Raw genomic sequence first — 12,725 nt, 5'->3', positions numbered from 1 at the left:
AGGGCAGTGTCACTGGCCCTCATATATGGGATCTGAACCGGGGCCCTCTGGCGTCCCAAGCCAGCTCTTAACCAATGCGCCACTCAGCCGGCCCCTCTCTGTTCTTATTAAAATCATTTCGTCTTTGAAATATAATATGTTTGTAAGAAAACAGTGTCTATGTTTAGTAGTAGAGTTTTGGGCTCTGTGCCCCAAAATGAGTTCAGATACAATGTGACCAGCAAAGGCATATTATTGCTAAAAGCATCAATAGCATTAATCAAGACGTATATAATCATCAATCAAAGAACCATTTGGATTCTAGATCAGATCTGATAGTCTTAATTTCCCCAGGAAAGGATCATCAAAATAGTGACTAATCTCCCAAGCCCCCTGGTTTTAGCCCCCGATACACTGTAAATGCATTGACTTTACCCTTCTATCATATATCATGGAGTAATTGTTGACCTGGGGCATGGATTGAATTGAATTTTTTTTTGTACATGAGTACAGGTTGTGGCCTGACTAGACTTCTAGCATATAGGTTGCCCTTCATCACTCAGCAGTGAAGAATGAAAATCAACAGAGCTTTCCCTGGCCTGCTGCTTAAGCAGCTGCTAACAGGCTGAGACTGCCCAGCCTCATTAACCCATTAGATGCTGCTTTAGCCCAGGAGTCATCATCCTTAATGAGGCTGCTGCATTGTTGGGAAGCCAGACATGCACCAACATTTTGGGGCATTAAAGTAAGAACCTTAAATGTGGGGCCTATAATGGAGTTATTACTATGTCAAAAACAGACACATCGGAGAGCACTCTTAAGGCAGGTAAAGCAAATGATACTATTACCATCTGTGGGTTTATAGTGCTTTAAAAATATTGGAAATTTTGAATTCAGGAAGAACTTGGAAGCTTTCCATTTTCCCAAGCATCTTGTCCCTCTAATTAGCAACTCTGTTCTCTAGAATAGGCAGCAGTGTACAGTATGAAGTCTTAGATTTAATGCAACAGTTGAAAGTGGGCTTGATCCCTCTCTACTTCATGGTTCATAATTTTCTCTGGGCAGAAAGATAATGACTGTATGTAAAACATCCCCTATCTCTTTATAGCCCAGAGGCAATAAAGAGTCTGTTTTTGTCAAGAAAGAATTCTTAGGGCTATGTCAGTAAGACGTTTGAAACAAACTTTGCCACATCACTGCTTCACAGATATTCTGGCTGTGGAGTGGATTTTTAGGGCCTCAGATAAATGCATGCTGGTGGGTCAGGTTTTGATAAGGCTGCCAAGGTCGAGTGTTATAATTTCTTCATCCCTAAAATCTTAGCAATTACCCTTTACTCCAAGTCTCCTTTTATTGGAGATAATAATTATATTCTACTGCTTTCACTTACCTTCTCTTGTCCTTCTGTTCTAATCAGGTCTCTACAAATATGTGAATTAAAAAATATATATTAAAAAGCTCTGCCGTTCTTTATTGTCACGTTACATTAAAGGAGGAAAGCCATGCTTTCACATTTTCCCTGTTCAAGAAGATGCTGAATAAGGTTTCCCATCCATTCCCAGAAGCAGAAACTCTATTAAAATTTTAGATTGTAATCTAATAAAATTTCATCTTATCCTATTGCTTTCCTTAACCCCCCCCCCCCAGCAATCAAGCACATAACATCTAAGGCTAAGGAAAAAGGAGTTCATATATTGCATAAGTGTTTTCTAATAAATTTTTTAAAACTTGGAGGAGATGGAGGGGGGCGCTTCATGTAATTTTATAGGACCTCGGAGGCCCAGAGTTTTTAAGTAATCTTTTTTGATGTTTTTAGACAGACCATTAAGCTGAGGATAAAAGTCCCTGTGTTCAATATCTGGATACATTAAGCATTAGGTTTAAAATTTACAGCTTTCATTTTGACAAGGAAAATGACACGTTTGGTCTCAAGTGCTACCTTGAACTGTTTTTCAACAGTGAGACAGGTTGTCAGCATGAGGGTGGAGGTCTGTGAATTTAGCCCCTGCAGAGCTCCATGAGCTAAACCGCTCTGGCTCGTCAGGAAATGCTGGCTGGACCCGAGGCGATGGGCTGGTGTCTGCTGAGGGGAATGTCAGGAGAATTCGGATGCCGATTCCCATGGGTTGAAGTCTCATCTAATGCCTCCCAATGAGAAAGTAATTAATGCAAAGGGGGGAAAGAGAATCCCAAAGAGAATGACTGTATAAATGGGTGGGAGTCCATTTTGATTCTGCCCTTAAGAGAGTCTTCAATGGAGCCGTTTCTCCCTCTGACATGCTGCACTGTGTTTAGGAACTGGGACTTTGGGGGGTTGTCTGAGCAAAGTGAAAAACAGGGGTAGGGATGGAGGGGAAAAAAGGAGGACATTCTGGCTACCGGAGCAACAAATACAAAAGAACAGATATGTGAGGAGAGTATGGTGCATTTAGGTGATACAACTAGAGTCAGGATTCCTGGCAAAGATACGACTTCCCTGCCATCTCCCATCCCAATGCAAGAAATGAGGTCGGAGAGGAAAGGGTGGAAGAGGCTGGGAAGACTTTTATAAGCCAGGATAAGGAGTGTGGATTTTATCTTCAAGGCAATGGATGGAGATGACAAGATTCGTTGTTTGTTTCTGGAATATCACTATGGCTTCTAGGTGAGGTAGGGGCTGGAGGTAGTGGGGGAAGCCTGGGGCTGGCAGCCTGGTTGGGAGGTGACTGCAGTAACCCAGGCAGAGGCAATGAGCTGGGGGCAGCGCTGCCCTGTGCGAGGGAGAGCTGGAGCTGTGGCCACGAAGCTGGCATGGGTGGCAGTAAGGAGCAGAATTCCCCAGTGGGCTTGATGGGATTTGGTGCTAGACGCGAAGTGTGAGGAAAGGAGGGCCGTCTGGTTTCCTTTATTTACCCCCTCCCCCAGTTTCCAGAAGATTGAGAGAAGGTCAGCAAGACCTTCAGCCTCACATGCATGGAATAGAGACTCTATTTTTTCTCTTTCCCTTTTTCACATCCTCCCTTTTACTCCCCTCTCTTCCCTCTTCCTCATCCCTCCTGCTAAGTCCCTGAGGGAACAGGATACTTCTGTTTGCTGGACTTCTGTCTAACTCTGCCTGTTTCTGTTTTTTTTTTCCTCCTAGTATACTACTTATATTTATATCTTTATCCTATATAAAGTGCTGCTGTAAATTATATACACTCAGACTCAGTACTCCCTTCTCCCCCCTCCTCCCCCCCTCCTCCTCCCCCTCTTCTTCTTCTTCTTCTTCTTCTTCTTCTTCTTCTTCTTCTTCTTCTTCTTCTTCTTCTTCTTCTTCTTCTTCCTCTCTCTCTCTCTCTCTCTCTCTCTCTCTCCCCCCATTTCTTTACTCCTCCTAGTTTAGATATATTTTATTTTATTTTATTTTATTTTATTTTATTTTATTTTTAAAGATTTTTATTGGGGGAATTGGGGGAATGGGAACAGTGCTGGGGAATTGGGGGAAGGGGAACAGACAAGTTGCTGTCGTCTTGTTCTTCAATCTAGTTGTGGAGGATGTTGCTTCACTGGCCCAAGTTGGCACCATCATTGTGCTCTTCTCTAGCGAGGCAGATCAGTCGCTGGCTTCTGGACGGCCGCTCACTGCGGCTGCTGGCCGCTCACGCTGGCTGCTGGCTACATACGGTAGCCCATGGCAACCCACTGCCACAGGGGCTGCAGCCTACGCCGTCACCAGCGATTCCTGGCAGCCCAGCTCCAGGTTGAGCTGTTGTTCAGCATCTTAGCTGTAGAGGGCAGTGTCACTGGCCCTCATATGTGGGATCCGAACCGGGGCCCTCTGGCATCCCAAGCGAGTTCTTAACCATCGCGCCACTCGGCCGGCCCTAGATATATTTTAAATGTATTGGAGACTCACCACCGGTGAATTCTCTCTGTGTGAACAGGATGTGTCAGTGGCAAATAGTGTGGTTATGCAAAACATACACGACTGATTCTACTATTATTCTTGGCATTGTGGTTTTAAACAAATGTGCCATAGAGAATGTATCAAATGACCGTGCAATAAGTCTTAATTGATTTTGACCTCATGTGGTATAAGATCTATAGTGTCCAGAATGGGCAGACTATACAACTGACTACAATAAAGGTAGGGTGTTAAAGCAAACGTACTGTGTTAGTTTGTGTCTAGGTGTGTGAAGGGGGGCTTATGAAAAATTACATTAATTTCAAAGGTGAAGGGATTCAGGAATATACATTGCCAGTTATAACAGTCACAGTGATGTAAGCTACCACACATGGAATATAGTCAATAATATTGTATTGGGTTTCAGAAAAGTCAAGATGCATTTTTGCAACAAAAAAACAGAAAAAATACGTCATGACTTTTCCGGCAACCCAATGATAACATATGTGGTGTCAGATGAGTGCTAGACTTATTGGGGTGATCACTTTGTAAATTATATAAATGTCTAATCACTCTGTTGTACACCTTATACTAATACAATATTGTACATCAACTACAACTGAAAAATTATAAAAAGGGGGGAAGGTGAAGAAGAATAAGAGGTTCAACTTTCCAGGTATAAAACAAATAATTCATGGAATGGAATGTACAGCATAGAGAATATAGTCAATAATACTGTGATAATGTGATACAGTGTCAGATGGTTGCTGGACTTATCATGGTAATCACTTCTTAGGTATATAAATGTTGAATAATTATGGTGTACCCCTGAAAATAATATAATATTGTATGTGAGCTATATTTTAATAAAAATCTTAAAAAATAAGATTACAAAAGAAAAATGCATTCATTTAAAACTTAAGTAGCAATCCTCTGTTTTAGCATTAGATTCTGAAAGTTTGTGTTTATAAAGAATGCTTGATATAAGGGGCTTACCTTCAAGCTCATCTATTGGTAGAACTGATAGAAAAACTCAGGTCTTCCCACATCAGACTAAGTCCCATCACAACTCACTGCCTTTCTACAAGAGAATGGTGAATAAAGTAGAACAGTAGTGAAAATGAAATGGTTATGGATTAAGAAATTCTCTGTGGAATTTTTCCACACTGAGTAACATTTATCCAAAAAGAATATAAATAGCCTGGGGCCAAGTGATTTTTCTAATAAAGAGGGTAGAGAAATGTTATCCAAATCCAGAACAGTCTATATTAGAGACATCTATACCCCTCATTCTGTCTAGCATCATCACTTTGTAAAAAAAAAATCCATCGCATAACTGGACAGGTGTTTGAAGCCTTTTATTCCTGTTTTCATTTCCTTTAAATGTGTCAAGGATAATAAGTTCAGATAAAAATGAGGGCAGTACACTTGTATTTTTAAAAAGCTGTGGAGCAGATTTTTAAATGCAGAGGATTCGAAAAAATGTATACACATATTAAGAAAGGGAAAAACTGTATTAAAATTGTAATACTCAATATATACTGATAACAAAAGATGAATACAAGTCATGTTTGACTTCTGCAATTACAAGGGAGTGCTCAAAGTGGTTACCATTAGTGTAATTTTAATATAGTTTTTTTCCCCTTTCTTAAAATGTGTATACATTTTGTTTGGCACCCTCTGTATATTGGATTGTTGTCTCTGAGCCTTCATCAGGAAAAACAAGAGCTGGTTTAGCATTATAAATGTTCAAACGTTTCCCAAAGACGTAAACGAGAAAACATCATCACAAGCAATGATAGTGAATAAGAAAATTAAAAAAACAAAACAAAACAGGAATATGGTAGTGGGACAGATCAAGTGAAGAGAGGAAGAGAGAGAGAGAGAAGAGAGGAGAGAAGGGAGAGGAGGAGGAAATATCTGAAACTTAGGCAGGCACAAGCAGTTGATCCCATAGGGAACCTTTTCTGTGCTTAGTTTTTATGTCATGCTTTGAGTCTGTTTTGTCATTTGACTTTAGCTTTATTAGGGCCTCTGTTTTTTTGCCTTTATCTTTTAGATATTTAGAAACAACTTATAAACGGATAAAATATATTACTAAAGTTCAGGAAATTCGATTTCATAAAATATTTTGGGAGCCTGAGAGGTAGTAAGGCTTACTCAATTAAAATCCATTTTAGCTCCTTCTCTGTATCATCTTTTCATACTAGAAAGCCCCACGAATCTGTCCTTGGACCTCCTTTCTTCTTTATCTGCAGTCATTCCCTTGGTGGTCTTATTCAGTCTCATAGCTTTAAATGTCATAATGTATGTATTTATAGTGCTATAGAAAAAGTTTCTCTCACTAAATCTCTAGGCTGTGCAGTCAGATGTCTATCAGACACATCATACTCAGCTTTTCAAAATTGAATTTCTAGACTCATTCTCTCCTGCCTCACCTAACTGGTTTACTAATTTTCTTCTCTTTTTCCGTTGATGGCAACTCTGTCCTTCTAGTTGCTTAGTTAAAACTTTGTATTTGATTTCTCTGAGTCTTTCAAACCCTACAGAAGATGTATAAGGAAATTCTGTACCAAACCTTCAACATATCCATAATCTAACTTCTTTTCTCTTTCATGGCTGCCACTGGATCTACTATCTTCACTCAGTTTAATTACTGAAATAGCTTCTAATATGGCTCCTGCTTCTTCTCTGGCCTCCCTAACTCCAGTCAAAAAAGAGTAGCCAGAGTCATCCTTCAAAAATATCAGTCAGATTATATCACTGCTCTATCCAAAACCTTGTAATGACTCCCTGTATTTCTAAGAGTAAAACCCAAGTTCCTAATTATGGCTGTGATAGCCAGTTCCCAATATGGCACTGAATAATCCTCGCCTCCTAGAACTTCACCTTGTAATTCCCTCCCATATTGAATAATCCTGACCTGTGTATATAATAGGAAGTTGTAGAACTATGTCTCCTAAGGCTTTATTCACTGTGACTTTATTCTCTCTCTCAGATCAATTATTTTGGAGGAAGATAGCTACATTTTGTAGGAACACTCAAGCAGCCCTTAGGAAATGCCCACATGGCAAGAAAGTGAGCCTCCTGCCAACAGCCATGTGAATGAGTTATCTTGGAAGCAGTACTCCAGCCTCAGTCAAAACTTCAGATGACTGCAGCCCCAATCAACATTACAACTGCAACCTAATGAGAGACCCTTGGCCAGAACTACCAGTAAGCTACTCCCAAATTCTATAACTGTAGAAACTGTGTGAGATAATAAGTGTTTGTTATTGTTCAAAGCTGCTAAGGTGTGGAATAATTTGATACACAACAATAGATAATTAATACATGCCTATCAGCTTATGTGGGTTGCCCGGCTAGCTCAGTCGGTAGAGCATGACACTCTTATGATATATAGCCCTCCTTTGGTCCTCAGACCTCATCTCCTACACTCTCTTCCTTGTTCATTCAGCTCCTGCTACACTGGCTTCCTTGCAGTTCCTAAAACATGCCAGGCATACATTTAATGTGGGCCTTTGCTCTAGCTGCTTTCTGTGCCTAAAATATTCAATTCTCCAGGTGTCGTCTTGGCTAGCTTCCTATCCTCTTTTAAGTCTTCCCTCAAACTTCGTTTTGTCAATGAGATTCACCCTGGCCAATTTGCTTAATAAGGTAAACGGTGCCCCTCAGTCTAACCCCCTCCTCATTTTAACTTTTTTTTCCTTATTTTCATATTACATATTAACATTTAACATACTCTATAGTTAACTGAATTATTATGTAATTTATTTTTTGTCTATTTAATGTCTAGAAGATAGATTTCACTAAGTTTTAAAAAAAATTTCAAGCACCTTAAGGATAATCTGTTCTTGAAGGTTGCAAACTCCTCGTTACTGGAGATGAGACACTGGAAGAAGGGAGAATCCAAAATTTACCTAGTTGGCTTTACCAAGTAATCTTTAAAATCACTTACAAGCCTGAGCTTTTATATAGAATACAGATCATAGAAATTAAAATAAAGGAGAGACCAAATCACCTATGTTTGTTAAGACTCTTAATTATAAATGACCAAAAAAAACCATTAAACTGACTTTACGGGGAAAAACATATGATGTTGTGGGCATTGCTTATCTCACTTGAGAATTCAGAAAGTTTACCTCCATTTCCATCATCTTTTTTGTTCTGCTAATTGATTTCATTTGCAGGCAGGCCTGCACCTCACTGTGGCTCTTTACTAACAGTTATAACAAACAAACAAACAAAACATTTGAAACTGAGTCTCATTAGCTCTCATTGGCCGGGTTGGGGACCCATGCCTACCCCCGGAACCCAAAACGGAGATAACTCCACTCAAATCACATGAGTGGAAAAATGGGAGAGAAGCTTTCCACGGAAAATTTGTGTGCGTTCACTAAAAGAAGGTAGAATGGATGGTAGAAAGACAAAAATAACAATTGTCTGCTATAACACTTAATAACAAAAAAGACTTGGTTTGGTAATATGAGGGCACATGGGGGTGTTAGATTTTCTGAACTTTCCAGATGTTCCTATGCATGAGCTGAGTAGACTCCTATGGCTCTGGGGAAAGCACATTATTTCTCTGAGGGAGAGTCTGTTATCTGCTTACTCGGGTAAATGGCTATAGATTTCTGGTCACTTGATATCTTACCTGGGAGGTAAACGCTGAAAGGGTGCTGGAATGTAAGAACCTTAGACACAGTCTTTTCTTGATGCCCTTTGAGACGAGTAATATTCAACAGCTTCTTCTGTTCTTGGTCAAGTATCAGTCCTAGAAGAGTTCATCTTATTAAGCATGCTTAGGTCACATTTTCACCCTTCTACCTGGGCTGGGGTGTCATGGAGAACATGCGTGTTCTTTTAGCAGAGATAAGGATTTACCACCTCCTCAATGTACCATGCAGTGTGGGAGAGATAATACCATGAAAGGAATCTGGATACAGTCAAGAAGGAACTTCTTGCTGGAAATCCCCCAAACAAATGCCCATCATATCTCTTTGTTGGAGTCTACACTCTATATGGTTGCTTAATTTTTAGCTTAAATTTTGTTAATTTTATGGGTAATATTCTCAAATCACTGTTGTGTTGGCACATTACCCAGAGTGTGTTTGTTTCTTTGGACATAATTTACCTCTGTCAGAAATACCTTTTCTTCAGGAACAAGTACCAGGTAAATTTCTCCTCTAAACCACCACTTTCAGGACATCTAATAAATTGTTCATTTATGTTCCATGTTCTCATGGTGCTTGTATAACTTTATATTCACATTTTTTTCACTGTATTAAAATTATATGTTTCCATGTCTCTGAGCAATGAAATATTGAGATCAGTGGTTTTTCTTTATACTTACATTCCCAGTGCCTTGCATATAGTAGGCACATAATTAATGCTTATTTGTAAGGTTTTTACTTTCACAATTAAACTTAACCTATTAACAGATCACTATTCTATTAGATATTTTTCCTCCATGTAAAATATTTAAATGATATTTACCCAACCCATTTAGATAAGCCAAACAATGTAATATTACTTTTTTCATGAATGAGTGAACACTACAGCTTGTCACTACTAAAATTATCAAATTGTTCAGTACCCATCTAATTAAAACAGAACTGACTTGCTGGTAACTTCATGCTTAATCAATTAAATCCTAATAAGGAAAGAAATGTTATTTAGATAAAAATAAAGTAAGTACAATATAACTACATCTATCTCTTCTATCATATTGGGTTGTCGGAAAAGTCATGACGCATTTTTGTGATGAAAAACATAGAAAAAATACGTCATGACTTTTCCAACAACCCAATACAATTTGCAAAAGAGAAAACATTTGGAGAGAATAATGGCTGGGTAGTAGCTTTCTCCCTTGCCCTTCTCCTAGGTTTCAGAGAAATTCTCATACCACTGCTATACTTTCAAGATCACATTAGTTAGAGAAAGCATCATCTTTAAATATTAAAACATCATTAAAAGCTGAAACATCCTTAGCTGAAGAGTAATTGGATAGTATGTGGAAGATTTTAGTAGGACTTTGGCTCTTGTATACAAAAATTAACTGGAAGAGAAATACTGGGGAAGATAGAAAAGAACATGCTTTAATTATGGGAAGGATGAATCTTTGGAATTTCCATTCTTTTTCGTTATCTCTCTATGCAAATGCTGAGGAAGAAAGCCAGGCAGCTCAATATTCTGTCTTGTAATTGTGTTTAAAACAGAAAGCAAAAATGGCAATAAATTTTTGGCAATGGGTTTCCTTATTATTCTCTCTTAGTAGCTCATCAACGAAGTTGGGTCTCTTACTTTTCCATATACAAAGTAACTCCTGTGTCAGGGCACTGCTGGTTCTTTGTAACCTTTTCCCTTTCTTCTCCTCCTCACTTTATTCCACACATTCTTCCTCTGGTGGAGACATAGCCCAAAGTTATGTGACATTGGGCAGAAATACCAATGAGAATGCCTTTTAAGAGTTTATGAATGTTCTGCTCTAAAAAAACATTTTAGTTTGATGTAATACCATATGTTTATTTTTTCTTTTACTTCCCTTGCCTGAGGGAATATATCAGTAAAAATATTACTAAGGGTAATGTCTGTAAATTTACTTCCTATATTTTCTTCTAGGAGATTTATGGTTTCAGATCTTCCATTTAAGTCTTTAATCCATTTTGAATTTATTCTCATATATGGTGTAAAGAGGTGGTCTGCTTCATTTTTTTTTTGCATGTGTCTTTCTAGTTTTCCCAACACCATTTATTAAATAGACTGTCTTTCCCTCGATGTACATTCTTGCTTCCATTGTAGTAGATTAAATGACCATATAGGCATGGATTTATTTCTGGGCTCTCTATTCTGTTCCATTGATCCATGTGTTTGTTTTTATGCCAGTACCATGCTGTTTTGGTTACTATAGCTTTGTAGTATGATTTGATGTCTATGTTTAATGCAGTACTATTCACAATAGCCAAGACATGGAAACAACTCAAATGCCCATCAGTAGATGACTGGATTAAAAAACTGTGGTACATTTATACAATGGAGTACTACCTGGCCATAAAGAAGAATGAAATCTTATCATTTGCTATGGTATGGATAGACCTAGGAGACATTATGCAAGTGAAATAAGTCAGAGGGAGAAAGACAAATACCACATAATCTCACTTATATGTGGAATCTAAAGAACAGAGTAAATGAGCAAACTAATCAGAAACAGTCTCAGGGATATAGAGAAAAAACCGAGGGTTGCTAGATGGGAGGGGGGTGGGGATGAGGGAGAAGGTGAGAGGGGATTAGAAAGCACAATCAATAGCCACAAGATTGCCATGGGGATACGAAAGACAGTTTGGGGAATACAATCAATGTTGTAAAGATTTTGTAGGGTGTCAGATGGGCACTTGTCTTATTAGGGAGACCACTTCATGGACAGTGCAGATGCCTGAACACTGTGCTGTACGACTGAAACTGAAGCTGAATAATAATGAATGTCAACTATAAATTAATATATATATAATATATATATATATATTTATAGTCACAGGATGTGGAGTACAGCATAGGGAATAGAGTTAATGGAATTGTAACAGCTATATACAACATTAGAGGGGTAGTAGATAGTGGGACGAGGGTTATCACTTTGTGAGGGGTGTAAATGACTAATTATTACATTGTTTTGTACACCTGAAACTAATTAAAATGAAAAGTGTTTATGCATATTCTGCTATATGATTCAACTAGTGAAAGCTGCCCAGAAAGCTTAGAGCTCTACCAGAGTCTGGCTTACCACTAAGTGCCAGGATTGATCTGTAGCTTTGAAAACAAAAAGCCAAGGATTATTTTCAATAATAGGCTCTGCTTTGCCTATTGACAACAGTTGATTGAGGTAGCATGTCAATTATCAAGGGTTATTTTTAAATCGTTAATATTAGAAAAGGAAAAAGTCATTAGGTAATCTTATCCAATACTTTGGTTCAATGTACTACTTATATCATCTCTTGCTTTAGCTACTGTGAACTATTTCAGTTTGAATTGATATTTTTCAGAGGGTTATTATTTTTTAATTATTTCTTTTTTTCAGTTACAGTTGACATTCAATATTATTTTATATTAGCTTTAGTGTACAGCATAGTGGTTAGACATTTATATAATTTATGCAGTGAAACCCTGATTAGTCTAACACCCACCTGGCACTATACATAGTTGTTGCCACGTTATTGACTATGTTCTCTATGCTGTACTTTACATTCCCAGGACTATTTTGTAACTACCAATTTGTATTTCTTAATCTCTTCATCTTTTCACCCAGCTTCCCAACCCCTCCCTCTGGCAACCATCAGTTTGTTCACTGTATCTATGGGTCTGTTTCTGTTTTGTTTGTTTGTTTGTTGTTGTTATTGTTGTTGTTTTAGATTTCACATACAGTGAGATCATAGAGTATTTGTCTTTCTCAGTATGACATATTTCACTTAGCGTATTACCCTCTAGGTCTGTTCATGTTGTTGAAAATAGTAAGATTTCATTCTTTTTTATGGCTGAATCCATTGTGTGTGTATATATATATATATAAAATTTCTTTATCCACTTGTCTATTGATTAGCGCTTGGGTTGTTTCCATATCTTGGCTATTGTAAGTGGTGCAGCAGTGAACATAGGAGTGCATATATCTTTTCGAATTAGTGTTTTGGATTTCTTTGGATAAATACCCAGAAGTGGAATTGCTGTGTCATAAGGTAGTTCTAGTTTTAATTTTTTGAGGAACTTGCAAATTATTTTCCATAGTGGCTGCACCAATTTGCAATTCTAGCAACAGTGCACAAGTGTTCCCTTTTCTCCACATCCTTGCCAACACTTGTCCTTTGTTGATTTATTGATGATGGCCATTCTGACA

The sequence above is a fragment of the Hipposideros armiger genome, unplaced genomic scaffold (genome assembly GCF_001890085.2).
Source record: "Hipposideros armiger isolate ML-2016 unplaced genomic scaffold, ASM189008v1 scaffold_227, whole genome shotgun sequence".
Classification (NCBI taxonomy): Eukaryota; Metazoa; Chordata; class Mammalia; order Chiroptera; family Hipposideridae; genus Hipposideros; species Hipposideros armiger.
Note: the sequence above shows the minus strand (reverse complement) of the source record.